Here is a 17,828-nt window from a genome sequence, read left to right on the forward strand (position 1 = left end):
TATGTAAATGTCATATTTCCATTCCAGGTGATGCTGGTTGAGAGAATGCCAAGAGTGTGCAAAGCTGTCATCAGGGCAAAAGGTGGCTACTTTGAGGATTCTCCAATATAAAATACATTGATTTGTTTAACACTTTTTTGGTTACTACATGATTCCATATGTGTTATTTTGTAGTTTTGATGTCAACACTATTATTCTACAATGTAGAAAACATTAAAAATAAAGAAATATTCTGGAATGAGTAGGTGTGTCCAAACGTTTGACTGGTGCTGCATATATCTATCATGGCAGCCTACAATTCTGGTAGTGGGTAATGTTCAATCTAATGATAGATATCTATCTTATACTTGTTTACAGTATAAATGCATGTGTCTTTAATGGTAAGTCAAATATTAAAAGAAGTGTGCCTGTCTAGCCATTCTCAAAGATGTAAATACACTGAATACTGTATATCACAGACCCTCAGGATTTTGAATCATATGCAAACCAAACACATGTAAAAAGCCACTCTCCATAATTGTGTTTGTAATCTGGAGGTAGGGATCACAAACCTGGATACAGCCAGGCAGAGTTGACCATTTCAGGTGAGTGTATTTTTTTGAAAGTATCAGAATTAAAGAAAATGGGACTTGAATATTACCCACTACTATAATTATATGATGCCATGATTTGTGGTTGATGGGGAGATTTATACAATTTAACATCAGGTCAATGGTGAATATCATGATAATGCACAGTATAGCTTATGGTTTATAAAGATATAGTTCCAAACACTGAGGTTTTGCCATTTAAAGAGTGTACAGAGTAGCCCATTGGCTGCAAAGTGATGACTGAAAGATTGAAGTGTTTGTAAGATGTGAATGAGAAATATTATTCAATAGGGGCCCAATTCTGATTTAGGAAATTACACCTTTCTTACGCACGCCTTTCCTACACAATTGCGGGTAGTTCGTATTCAGACTTACCTTACCTTAATCGCTGCCAAAGGTGCTTCAACAAATTACTGAGTAAAAGGTCTGAATACTTATGTGAATGTGATATTTATATTTTTTCCTTCTAAAAACCTGTTTTTGCTTTGTCATTATGGGCTATTGTGTGTAGATTCATGAGGGGAAAAAATACATTTTAGTATAAGGTTGCAACTTAACAAAATATGGAAAAAGTCAAGGGGTCTGAATACTTTCCGAAGGCACTGTATCAACTGAAGGGAACTAACAGTAAATTGGCAGTTGAATATGTGCTGTTATTAGGCCTATTGACGGTTGATACTACTAGTGGCTAATATTTAACATGACAGAAATAGGAAACAGAGAAAGTTGGAATAGCCTATCTAACACTCGAGAGTGCCCACCCCTGCAAGTTAAAAGGCCATACAATTTATATTCTGCATAATGGTACAGCATTTCATAAACATTACTGTGGGAAAGTTGATATGTTGACATGCTTCAGTTTGCGTCCATATTACATATTACATTTGTCTCTAGCTATGAGGTAAAATATATCTAAAACAAAATGTAATTTATATTACAATTCCCTTATCCAAACAATTTGCTCATTTACCTAGCTCTTATCAACTACAGTGCATTGAGAATGGTGTTATTTCCATCTGAAACAATAAAGTAGATGCTTTTCCTACTTTGAACCGGTTGGTTCGGGAAGAACCTATTCATGGTTTCCTCATGCATAAAGGTGGTGGAATTATTAGGGAATTAAGTCAAGGTCAGACACAACTCCTTCATTTATTCGATCTCCCCCAAAACAAATAGCAGGTGAATAGCACGCTATTCTCATGCTTAAGTTTGATGTCAAAATATGCACAGAGAGAAAAGTGCATAAAAAAGGAATTACGTTCCATTTATGCACGCTTAAAACTCGGGTCGGAATCAGCACCCCTTAACAATAGAAGGAATTGCAGAGCCGTTAAAAAGCAAGTTGCAGCCAAGTAAAACGTATTTCATTTTTGACACAAGTTGGCATTGAGTTGCAGATAGAACCAAAAGTTAGGAAAAAGTAACAGTCCATTGTTGTTGCTTGTTGTTCATGTACTTCCTCCTCAGTCGAGCGGCTGGCCAGTCACCATGGCAACAAACGTGATCATCAACAACAACCAACAGTCACAGCCTCCTCAGCCCTAGACACCAGCTCTAATAGCCACCCACTCTAACCAGTGGAGCACTGGCATCTGTGGCTGCTTTGACGACTTACAAGTCTGTGAGTCTGTCGGTCAGAGTTCAGTTTACATCTGTATTTCAGAATGTCTTATTAAAACATGGCATATTTTGAGACATCAACCTCTTGATACAACCACTCTTTATATTCCATGCATACAAAATAACTTCATAAAAACACAGCGCTACACGCTACTAATCACGGTGAGTTAGATACGTCTCCTATCAGTGCTAGCAGATCTTTCCTCTGCCCTGCACTCTCTCACCCCATCCTCAGGCTGTTTTGCCTACTAGTGCTTCCCATGTTTTGCCTACACCACCACCTCAAAGTTCGGAGAGTGTTTCTGTCTCCCCTTGCTGGACATCTTAATGGGATTTACCCAGCTGGTAGGGGTGTCTTCCCGGACCCCTCGTGTCCATGTCCATGAAGGTGGCGGTGTGCAACCGCTATGCCATTCATGTAGGTTAACAAATTGAGAGCTGTACTATTAGTCTGAACACCTGAATGAAGATACTAAAGGGAGACTATCAGACTAAGCTTATGGACTTTGTGTAAGCGTGAGGCAGTGCATTCTCCACAGCACATGAGGGCTTATGTGGGAAAGTTATTCAACTTATTTAGCACTTTTCAAAGAATCTCAAAGCGCTCCAAAGCACAAAAAAAGACAAGTAATTTAAAAAACAACAACATCTGAGATGGACAGTCATTAAGTTCATGGCTTGAGTGGTCATCTGAGGTAGGTGGTCAAGCGAAAGTCCGGAGGTAGCCAGAAAGCACTCGCTGTCTATGGCTTTTCCACAATAGAACTCAGTCACATGAAGTTTGAGCTTAGTTTTAGCAGTCAATGTAATCATACAGTATTCCAGGTTTGGTACCCTTTGCCTATACCTTATTGCAACTGTTTGTGACTAGATACACTATAGAGTACTAAACATGACGCCTACAAGATCAAACGATAATGACTGTTTGAGATTATAGTATTTAAGTCATATGTCACGTCTCTCTAAAGGGTGACATGATGGCGGACTGTGTGTACTCCACCTTTCGCAACATCTGCTGTCGTTGGATAAGGCCAGCAGAGCAAGTTAGAGCGGGAGGCTGTAGCCCTCTGATACGACTGTGGTAACAGTCACAGTGACTCATGTGCTGTGATTTTAATCATCGTTAAAGCTCACGTTTATTTTCCTTCTGCTGTGTCCTCCCTCCCTCCCTCTCCGTCCCTTCCTCCCTCATTTTACATTTTAGTCAGATTTACAATTAGTGCATTCATCTTAACATAGGTGAGACAACCACCTATCACAGTCGTAGCAAGTACATTTTCAGTCAATAAAGTACTATAGTTATCCTCAAAGTCAGTGTTGGTAGGAAAAGGAGGGTGGGAGGCCCTGTGGGATTTATTCCAGATACTCATTGAAGAGATGCGGAAGATGGTTGGGGACTCCGCTGTCCAGATGATAGAGGGAAGCTTGTTCCACCATTGGTGTGTCAGGAATGAGAAGTTTTAACTGGGCTGAGCAGGAGCTGAACCCCTATAGGGGTAGAACGGCCAAGAGACCAGAAATGGCAGAATGGAGTGCACAGGTTGGGGTATAGGGTTTGAGCATAGTGTGCTCTGTCTCGCTCGCTCTCAATTCCATTCTCTCTCTCTCTCTGTCTTTCTCTCTCACCCTCCCTCTCTCTCTTCTCCCTCTGACTTTCCAAAACATAGATGGACAATGCTGTGCATTAGTGAAGGGAAGAGTCCATCTAATGTCAAATGGATTTATTGTTAAATACATTTTTATCAAAACATTATCTATACCAAAGACCACCATGTGTTAATGTGAAAAAGAAAATGTTACTTTGCCTGCAACTTGTATATTTGTTGTTAAACAAAATAAACAATTGTTCACTAAACAACTCTAAACTATTATTCTCCTGTTTCTGAAAATTTGACAATACAAAAAAATGTGAGAGACTGCCCTTAAACCGGCCTACGAAGCATCATTATGAGTCAGAAACATGTATTCTAGTGTTAAAATTTACTACAAAGTGTAAATAAGATGATTTTGGTCATCAAGTCAGTTTAGTCTAAAACTGAGTTTGGAACCTGTGTGTCACAACGAGTAAATTAAGGTTGGGTTTGGATTACAATATCAACAAATCATGCTTCCTTTTGCCAATCTCCACGTGCAAATCGTCATTCTGCTTCCCTTCACTGAATGGGGCTCTGTTGTTTCATCCCCTCCCGTCGGTTTGAGACTGAAAATACCTATACACATTTGATTATGCCTCCACAGACAAAGTTTTGACTTTCTGGCTGTAGTAACTAGTGGAAACCAAATAGTTTGCATGCCCTGCCAAAGGACCTTAGAACCAAAGATTTGTATAACTAGTCTCATTGTTCTAGCTGTGCTTGTACTCGTAGCCTAGTATGCAGAATAGGTGGTTGGAGTTTGTCCCCAAGTCTGCACCAGTAACGCTAGCTTGGTGTGCATCAAATGGTGGTGGTGCATATAACTATAGATACTGGAACATCATGTCCTAGCTAGCTGGTGTAATTTAGCCAAGGACTCTATATAACATTCTTGCTGGTTATGTAGGTAACGTTAGCTATCTGTTGATAGAGTGAGGCAAGCTAGCTAATATTTTGGCTACCATTAACGTAGTTAGTTGGATAACTAACTAGCTACCTCATGACAATTTATCATTTGATAACGCTAGCAAGGCAGGCTAGCTAACTGACGTTTCAGTACTACAAGTCGGATTTGCAAGTCAGTTTGTAGCTCATACAAGTGTATTCTGTATTGTTTAGGGCAAAATTAAATAATGGATTCAGCTATGATGGTAGCTAATTTATTTCTAAGTCTGACTAATACAATGAACTAGGAACAACAAACCGTCACCGGCCTGAATCTAATCCAATCTGGAGCTAGTCAGTCAACATCTATAAAGCATAAAATTAACTTGACCAGAGGTACTGCCCAGATGCACAGACAGCTTCATCAACAGTGTAATGTGTGTTGTGTGAAAAGTTGTAATTACCCAGGTTTGATAAACTGGTAGGTCAAGGTTAATTACCCAGCTAAGCAGATACAAGTAGTAAGTCATTTTGGTTGTGAAGTGCATTATCGAAAAGCGTAGTCATTTCCTCATAATAATTGACCACTTGGCTGTCCCTTGTATTACCAGCGCTCCCAGTCAGCACCACCTCATAAGATGAGGAAGTACATGTTGTTTATGAGAAATGTCCAGTTTGCAGCCGAACATGCAACATAGAGAAGACCAGCAAATGGACACTCAGCATCATGCAGACATGCCCTCGCTGTGAGCATTCCTATAAATGGTCAAAGGTCAAAACCGTTTAGAGTTTTGTCCCTATTCACCTTCATAACTTAGCCTGGTGGAACCAGCCTGATCATTGTATTTGCCATTCTATTTCACTACACATATGATATCGGAAGTGAAATTGAAAGGTGAATGCAGCGATCAGGTTGGTTCCACCATGCTAATCATAACCGCCATTGATAAGGTTGTTTTTATCTGACCTGTTCAAACCTCAATATAGTATCTGTTTGTTTCTCAGATATACCTATCCTAACTTCTGTTGGTAATATAACCGTGACTGGGTGTGTGTGTTCACAGAAACATGTATGGAGTCAGCACATGGAGACTTTCAAGATGAAGTCCAGACTGATAGACAGGCTTGATACTGATGTCTGAATTGGGGAGAGAGGCCTGGCACTTGGCATTACAATCTTACTAGACACACATTTCACATGTATTTTTTTTAATTATTGAATGCAATGTTATCAGTCAATAAGTCAATATGGGGTGGGACAAACCCTGTGTGCTCTGCACCAGGATCTGGAAACTCCTATCCACACAGGACACCACATGTTTGCCAAGGTCGCCCCAATTCCACTAGACCAAATGCAGATAATCACAGTATCTGTATCGGCTGGGAACGACAATGAAAGGTGCACATTGTTATATTAGCAGAACCCTGATTCTACGGTATTATGTGAAGGGCTGTTTATTTTACATGGACCTGTTAATTAATTTGAAAGTTATCAAAACATTAGTTTAGAATATCTGCATAAATTCAGCAATTGTATTCTTCTCATATTACTCTGTAGGCTACTGAACTATTCAAAGGCGGCAGGTTGAGCGTTGGACTAGTAACCGAAAGGTTGCAAGATCGAATCCCCGAGCAGACAAGGTAAAAATCTGTCATTCTGCCCCTAAACAAGGCAGTTAACCCACTGTTTCTAGGCCATCATTGAAAATAAGAATTTGATCTTAACTGACTTGCCTAGTTAAATAAAATAAAACATTTAAAAAGCGTACTCTGTCATCTCTCCATACTGTAGCCTGTAGTTTTTGGGCAAGGATCTGACTATCATTAATGTGATGACTGCTATTTATCAGATAATTACCCACTACGTTTAATGATTACTCAATTAAATGAATCATGTAACAATTAACTCATTAGGAATTTGGGGCACCAGGGGAAAATTTATTTACTGAGTTACTATCTCCCAACTTAAACTCTAAAGATGATCTCTTACATCCATAACAGTCAATTATTAATTATCAGTCTCATTCTGAACGTTGTTGACTTCGGAAATCTGCATGAACCCTAAGTGATGAATCAGCAATACACAAATTGGCTTACTTATTTATTTACTAACTAAGTAAATAATCACACAGATATACATAAACACACACACATGGTATAGGTTATTGATTTTCTAACATAATGCAATGAAAACAGGTCCCTAGTGGACTGGCATGATATGACGGCTTGTTACACAATGAAAAAGAGGTGGGGAAAGATAAAGAGCGGGAGAGACTTAGTGTGGACTTATCTTACATACATTTGGAAACTACGATCACCGTAAATATGAATATTTAGCACCCTAACAACCGCTCATTCGGATACGAAATGCAACATATATTTATTTACATGTAGATGTCTTTCTCTGTCGTCTCTGTTGAAACCACTCGATCTGTCTATGGGCAGTAGTTTGATGTAAGTCACTGGTTGTCCACCAGAGGTCACAATGTCCTTCTTAATTGTAGGCTTCTTTGTCTTGGAGTGTTCTTAGAATGGATAACTCCAGGTGTACCATACTGTGGTGAGAGGGATCTGTTCTTCCCTCCCTTCTTTGGTCAATTGTCCTAGACTACTTTACATACCCAGCTGCAGACTTGAATGTTTGGTCGAGTCTTCACCTTCACTCGTCGAGAGTTTCAGCTGGTCTTACCATTTTCTGGTTTTGTAGTTTTAACCATTTCAACATGTGGACCACATCCTCACGTTCTTTGGTCAAATGTAAATTTCGTTACAAAGGGTTTTATACTCGGGAAGAAAGGGGGCGGTCTATCGCGCCAACACAATGTCTGTGCTCACTTGGGTGTGGCCACTGACTGAGCATAGATTTACATGGAAAACAATTATCTAATTTTAGAAGGCTGGAATCACATTATCTTCACAAAAGTATTCTTATACTTAATAATTTAGTTTATACAACATTTAGATGCAAACCTGATAACTAGGATGTGTACACTTTCAGAGTTAGCGTTATCTTGTTATCCAATCCTTAATGACATCACTATTGTTTAGATCCCCAACAACCATTCCAAACGTTTGGATTTCAAAACTAATGTTCCATTTGAGAGTACTCTACACACAGCACATTCATTTGTTGGATACTAAGAGGCAGAAAGTTAGAAACCATTTATGACCGGTTAAGTCAAAACTGGGCCAACTCCCTCAGGAGACGGGGGTCCTTTGATCCACAGCAAGGAGAGAGACTCATGACAGCTCTGACAGATGAGTGTGTCCTGGTGGTGGAGCTCAAGAAACACCCACATCAAACCACACCTCCCAAGCCAACTCATGTTTGGCTTCTGTCATGGCTGCCAGCATTTTTGGAGGAGCAAGCCAATGAATGAGTCCAACTCAGCAGGTGCAGTTCCCCTTTAAGGCAATATAGAAGTCTTACAAGACATTACATTGTTAGACAAACAAAATCTACAGAGTATTTCATCATATGGAAAAGAAGTAGCACATGTCCTCCACGCGCTGCCTCGCGCACCTGCAGCCGCAGGACGTTGTCAAACTGGTCGAAGTGGAGCAGCAGGTCCAGCACAGGGACCCCGTGGTAGATGGCCTCGATACAGGCCTTTGGTGCTTCCGTGAGCCACGAAGGCACGGGTCTTCGGGTGGCCCAGGAGGTCATTCTGGGGGAGCCAGTACAGCAGCAGGGTGTTGTTCTCTAGGGAAAAGGGTTGTTCTCCCAGGAACTTCAACACCACCTTATGGGGCAGCTGGGCGAATACTTGGGCCATTACCTCCTTAGGCAGGGCAGACACTATTATTCCCAGAGACATGACCACCACCATGACCACCACACCGTGCTTCCCAGAGCTCTGCATGTAGGCCTCTATGTCAGCAGGGAGCGGCCAAGCTGGACAGCACTGGAAGCCCCCACATAGACCACGTTGGGCCGCAGGAACTCAAAGACTAAAGTTCACCCTCATCAGCCACACGTTCGCCAAGCGCGGCATGGAGTCCAGGTCGGCACCAGGGGGAAGTGATGTTGGATAAGGCTTGTTTACGCAGGGTTATTTATTAAATATTTCTCCACTACACATAGACATAATGCAACCCATTCCTGGTTCTCTAAAGGAAGTCCATGTGGTTGGAGAGCTCTGGGCCTGACGCGGGGAAAGGGTGGAGGTGAAGTGGCCCTCTCAAGCAACCATAGCAGGTTGAAGAACAGAGGCAGACCGAGCACATTGGCCAGAATGACCCCTATGGGCAGACCAGGGTCAGTCAGCACCAGGTCAAACCGGGCTTTCCAGAGCAAAGCCATGAACACCAATCATCAAATATGGTGGCGGCCGATCTGGCGCAAATCTCGTGGGCGGTTGGCTGCGTGGAAGTGATCCAGTACTGTTTGCGGAAGGAGCGCAGGAAGGGTGGCAGGGACCGGATTCCCAGAATCCTTTGCATTATCTTGTCATAGTAGCTCTTGCCCACCTCGTCCTCCAACATGTGGACGGTGACGGAGGTGTATGGAGGGGAATTCTGGGGGATGTACCAGCTCTTGGCGGAGCGCAGCACGGTGAGGTTGGGACCTCTGGAGTGGAGCTTCCGTCTACCATCCAAGATTTACCCACCGCAGGTGCTACCGTGGCAACTGTTGCCAGGCAATAGGAGCAGGAAGTAAAGGGCAGCCACAAAAGGAGTAGTCACTCCTTTTGGTGGAACCAGCCTGATCGCTGCGAATGGCTCCACCAGGCTAAGAGAATCATACAACAGATATGGAATTGATAAAGGAGGAGCAAACCCACAAAACAAATACAAAATTAGTGTAAGCCAGAGCCAGCTCTGGTGTGAGCTAATGTGATTTACAGGTAACTTCCAAGATAAAGGAAATACCAAGGTTTATCTTTAGAGCATTTATTAGTCACACGCACAGGGTTGCAGATGTAAATGCAGGGTAGAGTGAACATCTTAAGCGTTGAGCTCCTACAGTGCTGGTCAAAGGGATGTAAATTGAACAGAAAAAATAATAATTTGAATGGATGGAATGAATGTGTCTTAATAGGGCGTTGAGCCAGAACAGCTTCAACACGCCTTCGCAAAGATTCTACAAGTGTCTGGAATTCAAACAACTTTCTTCGACGCAAAATTGAATAATTTGGTGTTTTGTTGATGGTGGTGGAAAACGCTGTTCAGGGCGCCGCTCCAGAATCCCCTTAAGTCTTCAATTGGGTTGAGATCTGGTGACTGAGACAGCCATGGCATCATTTTCATGTTCATCAAACCAGTCAGTGACCACTCGTACCTTGTGGATGGGGGCATTGCCATCCTATGGGGGCATAGCCACGGTAGTCAAAAAATAATGGCCTGCCAAGCATTTTATACATGACCTAAAGCATGATGGGATGTTCATTTCTAACTTAACTCAGGAACCACACCTGTGTAGAAGCACCTGCTTTCAATATACTTTGTATCCCTCATTTACTCAGGGGTTTCTTTTTATTTTGACAGTTACCTGTAGATTGCTATAGTACTTCTGGATTCAACTACAATATGTACAAAAGCAACTGAGGTACTGTCTCAGCCCAACTTCATTGTGTCCATTGTGAACTTCAGTTGAATTAACCTTAATAACATTGTCATGGTAACACAGTTAAGGCGATTACGGTGGAAATCCCTACAGACAGGCTATTGTAAACTATTGGTTTGGTAGAGAGGCAGGGGACTGGAATAATAAGGGGTCTAAGGCCCATTGGATGCTAAAACGTGACATGGAAGGCTATAGCATATATCGATTTATAAAGTTAAACTAACAGGAGGAACTATAAATTGATCAATCACCACACATACAGTGGGGCAAAAAAGTATTTAGTCAGACACCAATTGTGCAAGTTCTCCCACTTAAAAAGATGAGAGAGGCCTGTAATTTTCATCATAGGTACACTTCAACTATGACAGACAAAATAAGAAAATAAAATCCAGAAAATCACATTGTAGGATTTGTAATGAATTTATTTGCAAATTATGGTGGAAAGTAAGTATTTGGTCACCTACAAACAAGCAAGATTTCTGGCTCTCACAGACCTGTAACTTCTTCTTTAAGAGGCTCCTCTGTCCTCCACTCATTACCTGTATTAATGGCACCTGTTTGAACTTGTTATCGGTATAAAAGACACCTGTCCACAACAGTCACACTCCAAACTCCACTATGGCCAAGACCAAAGAGCTGTCAAAGGACACCAGAAACAAAATTGTAGACCTGCACCAGGCAGTGTGTTTGTGCAAAAGGCCTGCTATGAGGCCTGTTGCTGTGTGCAACGTAGTCCGCTATGACAGGACTAGTAAAAGGCCCCGTGCATAACTTTAGTGAAAAAAAAAACGTTTTAAAAAGTATATGTTTAATATTTTTCAGGGGGTGCTGCAGCGGCTAGGCACAAGCCGACTAAGTGCTAAAACCTGTCGATGTGCCCTTGATCAAGGCACTTAACACTAATTGCTCCTGTAAGTCGCTCTAGATAAGAGTGTCTGCAAATTAACTCAAATGTAAATATTTTACCAGGCCAGTAGAGCTTAGCTCAGCAGTATGAAAATTGTATTTTTTGTAAGCAATACCTTGACATCTTTGACATCTTGCTATTCTTAGACATGGGTGTTGTTCCTTAGACATCCTTATCTTCCCCGAGGATGACAGCCAATGGCTTAACTGGAGGTCATTCTCCAAGAGCTTGACTCCACTCACTGCTGCGCTCCGCCATGAGCTGGTACATTCCCCACAATTCCCCTTTCTACACCTCAGTGACCCTGAACACTGCTCCTCCTCCGGCTGGGCGGGGGACCTCGGTTCTGACTTCAACACCGTCCTGATCCAGTGCTCTCTGTAACTCTGCAGGGTGTTACCTGTCCACCGCCTCCTGGAGTAGCAGAAGGACACGGCGGTCATGTTGATTATGTCTCATGATGGGGCGCTCAACATGATCTATGCCATCTTGGATGACTCTACCCTTGTCGCCAAACTGAGGGAGTCTAGATTCGACCTGATGCGTACCGATCCTGCCTTCCCTGCTAGGGGGCTCCTGGCCCAATACCTGGGCCTGCCCCTGGTTTATAACATCCACTGGCTCAACGCTGGTGAGGCCCCCATGATCGTCGCCCCCACACCGCCGTTCTATGTCCCCATGTACAATTAACTGTTCAGTGACACAATGGACTTCCTGCAGAGGACAGAGAACTTCCTGCGGTACCTGGTCATACTCTTCGAGGAGTGCCTGGTCATCCTGCCTCTCTATGTCGACCTCCGACATCACTTCCCCCAACGCTGAACTGATCTCCATGCAGCGCTCGGCGGACGAGTGGCTGATGAGGGTGGACTTTGTCTTTGAGTTACCAAGTCCCACCATGCCCAACGTGATCTATGTGGGGGGCTTGGAGGCCTGCATGCAGAGCTCTGGGGAGCACGGGTCGTGGGAACGCTGGTGTCTGCCCTGCCTAAGGAGGTAGTGACCGAGGTAGTGGCCCAAGCCTTCGCCCAGTTGCCTCACAAGGTGGTGTGGAGTTTCTTGGGAGAAAGACCCTCTTTCCTGTGGAACAACACCCTGATGCTGGACTGGCTCCCCCAGAACAATGCCCTGGGCAACCCTAACACCTGCTTCTTCGTGGCTCACGGAGGCACCAGCGGTCTGTATGAGGTCATATACCACTGGATCTCTGTGCTGGGCCTACCACTCCTCTTTGACCAGTTTGACAACGCCCTGCGGCTGCAGGTGCGCAGGGCGACCCAGATGCGAAGTGGTAGGCCATACAAGCTCACAGAACAGGATCGCAGAGTGCTGAAGTGTGTACATATTGCCTGTCCTCGGTTGCAACACTCACTACCAAGTTCCAAACTGCCTTTGTAGGCAATGTCAGCACAATAACTGTTTGTCAGGAGCTTCATGAAATGGGTTTCCATGGCCGAGCAGCCGCACACAAGCCTAAGATCGCCATGCGCAATGCCAAGCGTTGGCTTGAGTGGTGTAGCTCACTGCCGTTGGACTCAGGAGCAGTGGAAATACGTTCTCTGGAGTGATGAATCATGATTCACCATCTGGCAGTCCGACGGATGAATCTGAGTTTGCCAGGAGAATGCTACCTGCCCAACTGCATAGTGCCAACAGTAAAGTTTGGTTGAGGAGGAATAATGGTCTCGGGCTGTTTTTCATGGTTCGGGCTCAGCCCTTAGTTCCAGTGAAGGAAAATCTTAACGGTGCAGCATAAAATGACATTGTAGACGATTCTGTGCTTACAAATTTGTGGCAACAGTTTGGGGAAGGGCCTTTCCTGTTTCAGCATGATAATTCCCCTGTGCACAAAGTGAGGTCCATTCAGAAATGGATTGTTGAGATCGGTGTGGAAGAACTTGACTGGCCTGCATAGAGCCCCGACCTCAACCCCATCGAACACATTTGGGATGAATTGGAATGCCGACTGCGAGCCAGGCCTAATTGCCCAACATCAGTGCCAGACCTCACTGATGCTCTTGTAGCTGAATGGAAGCAAGTCCCTGCAGCAATGTTCCAACATCTAGTGAAAAGCCTTCCCAGAAGAGTGGAGGCTGTTATAGCATCAAAGGGGGGACCGACGCCATATTAATGCCCACGATTTTGGAATGAGATGTTCGACCAGCAGGTGTCCACATACTTTTGGTCATAGAGTGTATTTAAGATTTTGTACATATGACTATCAATTGCCAATTTGCTGTCAACAATGACACAAATGGCTGAAACAAATCATAATGAGAAAGGACTTGAACATTTCCCAGGACATAGACATATCTGATATGGGTAGAAAGCTTAAATTCTTGTTAATCTAACTGCACTGTCCAATTTACAGTAGCTATTACAGTGAAAGAATACCATGCTATTGTTTGAGGAGTGCAAAATTAGGAACTTGAAAATGTATTAATTAAACAATTGGGCACATTTGGGCAGGCTTGATACAATATTTTGAACAGATATGCAATGGTTCATTGGATCAGTCCAAAACTTTACGCATACATGCCATCTAGTGGCTAAAATCTAAATTGCATCTGGGCTGGAATAATCATTATGGTCTTTCTCTTGCATTTCAAAGATGATGGTACAAAAACAAAATGCATGTTTTTTTCTTTGTATTATCTTTTACCAGATCAAATGTGTTATATTCTCCTACATTCATTTCACATTTCCACAAACTTCAAAGTCTTTCCTTTAAAATGGTATCAAGGTTATGGTATCAAGGGTATGTCATTTTAGGCGAAAACTGAACTGAAGGAGCAGATCCTTAAGAGGGTTTAAGTTTTTTTTAAAGAAAATAAATCTAACAAATTAAAAACAGCAGCAGTAAAATAACAATAGCGAGGCTATATACATGGGGTACCGGTTTCAGAGTCAATGGTGCGGAGGCACCGGTTAGTCGATGTAATTGAGGTAATATGTACATGTAGGTAGAGTTAAAGTGACCAGTCATAAATAATATACAGCGTAATAGAGGGGTCTGGGTAGCCCTTTGATTAGCTGTTCAGGAGTCTTATGGCTTGGGGGTAGAAGCTGTTAAGAAGCCTTTTGGACTTAGAAGGGCAGTGATTGGTAGATGGGTAACAATAACAAATCAGACATTGATTATCTCTTTAAGCATGGTCAAGAAAATAATTATGCTGTGGAGGATGAATTAAACCACCCAGACACATCAAAGATACGGTCGTCCTTCTGAACTGAGCTACAGGACAGGAAGGAAACTGCTTAGGGATGTCACCATGATAAAACAGCTAAAGAGTTCAATAGCTGTGATCAACAAAATTGTAACAACTGGGCACAGACCACGTTATTTCAACATAAACATAACATAATTGGGTAATATTTAGTTGAGACTCAAAAAGACAGCCAAAAGTTTCCAATGTGTTATCATTCTGCTTTCAACCATCTAAAAGCACATCCAAATTCCAATGGAAAAACAATGTCAGATTTTAGGTTTAGTTGTCACTCAAATGTCTATCACAGCGCTTGCAACTATTTAAAAGCACAGCAAAGTTCAAATGGAAAAACAATGTTAGATTTTTTTAAAAACTTATACAACAAATTAATGTATTATCACTGTGCTTCATCTAATAGCAGAACCATATGACCTGGATTTCAGTTGAAATTACATTAAAAGTATGTGATGCAAGTGATCAATGCTGTTCAAGATTCTGACAGATTATTATAGCAATTGTGAAGATCTCCACAGACTTGCAACGACCTATGCATGCTATCTTGAACATGCAAACTTTATATAATTACATAAGATGAAATGTATAATTACAGTAACCTCAAAATGTGTCCTTGGTTGTGTTACTCATTTTGAGGTTCAATGTTACATTCGTTTGTAAGGTAGCCTTAACTTTAGTCTATTTACTGTATTTCAAAAGTTATATTGAATTGTGTTTGATTGGCAACACAACCAAATATCAACATTTAAAGGAGATGTACAGTGTCGACTGCTTGGATATTTCCATCGGAGTCACTGGCTTAATTCTATTCTTTAACTTGTATTTTTGGTTGAGTTGTAGATGTGAATCCAACATATCATTTGTTAACCTGTCAACAAAAGTGATATTGAATTGTGTTTCATTGTCAACGCAACCAAATATCAACATTTGAAGGAGATTTATCTTCTGCTTGGATAGTTCCATCTGTGCCTCTGACTAAATCAGTCTAATAATAAACGTCTCCACCTCAACCAAAAATCTAAGTTAAAAGAATAGGACTAAATCAAATCAATCTTTAAATTCACTTTCAATAATGTTTTATTGCGTTGACAACCAAACACAATTCAAAATAATTACATTTGAAATCAGCCAGAGCTTGTAACCCTAGGCCTATTGTGTTGTCCCCCCCAAAAATGTTTTAATATAAACAATAGCTGTTGACTGCAAATATTATATAGGCTTAAATAGTATCATTGATATGAGTGATAAAGTATGGTCACATTTAATTTGCTCTGTTAAACCTACCCCTTGGAATGACTTCAATAGCAACAGTGAATCTATCTCGTTTTTAAGTGGAGATCTCTCAACAATCACTCTCACAATTGCACATTGGCAATAGTAGTTACAAATATCAAAGCTGGGCTTAGTTAAAAAACCTACATGGGAGACCAAAAGGTTGCTGAAGATAGATCAACTCTCCAGTAGGAGGTGCTGCCCAGCCTATAGTTATATTTTCTGATAGTGGATATAACGTTGAAGATCTGACGTTGTTTCTAAGGTACAAATTCGACATATTTTATACAAGGTTTTTCAATGTTGAAAATTGGTTACCATGATGACATAATACTGTGGTTGAAATTTCACTCTCAAAACAACCGTATGACTTTTTTCAAATCCAATGTATTTACCACACAGATTCCACGTCACAATATGTTGTCAAATTACGTTGAAACAACTAGTTTGTCCCCAGTGGGTAGTAACCAATGTTCCCTCTTTGTTTTCCGCACTGAGCAAATTTCAGGTCTTCAACTTTGTTAAACTTCTGTGCGACTTCCAGCGAGTTTACTGTGAACACTGAGGCTGTACTCGCTTTAAGTAACAGTTGTAACAGTGGCCAAGTAGGCTTCTGTGGGTATTTGATCATAATATAGGCCTACCAGAGTGGCTTACCATCAAAAGCAATGGAGAAAATGCATCACATCACATGGAAATGGCTGCTCTATCATTCAGTCTACAGTAGCAGCCAATGTGTGGTGTTCAATGTAGGCCTACATTCCATGAGAATTTTGAAAAAAACATGCAGGGCTTGAGATTATTAACCTGTTTATCTACTTGTCCTTCAGGCCTACTGCAGCTTTGATTGATTATGCCACACCAGTCTGTGTAGAGTGTGGGCTGAGCCATGCTCAACTGAATCCTACTCTGATGCATCCTGTCTAAATCTCTTTCATAGTTTGTTTTGTTTCGACATGTTGCATTGAAAGTGGCTAATATTGCGTTGATTCGATCATAATTGCCACAGTAAAGGGAAACGTTGATAGTGTTAACTTACATGGAAAACTCTAGAAAGTTGAGTGAAGTTCAACTTAGTACTTCTCTCCGTGGGCTACTGCGCGCCGGCAGCAGTTTAGAGTGAACATTGGTAGTGACTCCACAATAATTACCTAAATGACAGTGACAAGAAGAATACAAATATACAAAATATTCCAAAACATGCGTCTTGTTTGCAAAAAGGCACTAAAGTAATACTGCAAAGAAATACTGCAAAGGAATACACTTTTTGGTGGATGGTGCTAAGCACATGAAAATCCTAGGGGAAAACCTGCTTCAGTCTGCTTTACACTGGACACTGGGAGAGGAATTCACCTTTCAGCAGGACAATATACAACACAAAGCCAAATCTACACTGGAGTTGCTTACCAAGAAGACAGTGCATGTTTCTGAGTAGCCAAGTTACAGTTTTGACTTAAATCTGCTTGAAAAGCTATGGCAAGACTTGAACATGGCTGTCTAGCCATGATCCCCAACACCTTGACAGAGTTTGAATAATTTTGAAAAAAATAATGGGCAAATATTGCACAATCCAGGAGTGTAAAGCTTTTAGAGAATTACCCAAGAGGACTCACAGCTGTCATAGCTGCCAACGGGGGGGGTCAATATCTAATCAAGATACACAGTGCATTCAGAAAGTATTCAGACCCCTTCAGACCCGCTGCACACGTTTTCATAAAGGATCTCACTGTACTTTACTCCGTTCATCCTTCCCTCGTTAATGACTAGTCTCCCAGTCCCTGCCGCTGATGCCAGGTTTCCTCCAGACGTAATGCTTGGCATTTAAGCCAAAGAGTTCCGTCTTGGTTTCATCAGACAAGGGAATCTTATTTCTCATGGTCTGAGAGTCCTTTAGGTGCCTTTTGGAAAACTCCAAGTGGAGGAGTGGCTTCGGTCTGGCCACTCTATCATAAAGGCCTGATTGGTGGAGTGCTGCAGAGATAGGTGTTCTTCTCGAAGGTTTCTCCCATCTCCACTGAGGAACTCTGGAGCTCTGTCAGAGTGACCATCGGGTTCTTGGTCAGCTCCCTGACCAAGGCCCTTCTCCCCAGATTGGTCAGTTTGGCCGGGTGGCCAGCTCTAGGAATAGTC

The 17,828-nt window shown here is 42.0% G+C and overlaps 1 pseudogene; it reads left to right on the plus strand.

The window, feature by feature from the left end:
* The first annotated feature begins 11,440 nt into the window (after positions 1 to 11,440).
* On the plus strand, positions 11,441 to 12,619 carry LOC135515499 (UDP-glucuronosyltransferase 1-2-like; annotated as a pseudogene).
* Positions 12,620 to 17,828: the final 5,209 nt, after the last annotated feature.

This window comes from Oncorhynchus masou, chromosome 27 (assembly GCF_036934945.1).
Source record: "Oncorhynchus masou masou isolate Uvic2021 chromosome 27, UVic_Omas_1.1, whole genome shotgun sequence".
Classification (NCBI taxonomy): domain Eukaryota; kingdom Metazoa; phylum Chordata; class Actinopteri; order Salmoniformes; family Salmonidae; genus Oncorhynchus; species Oncorhynchus masou.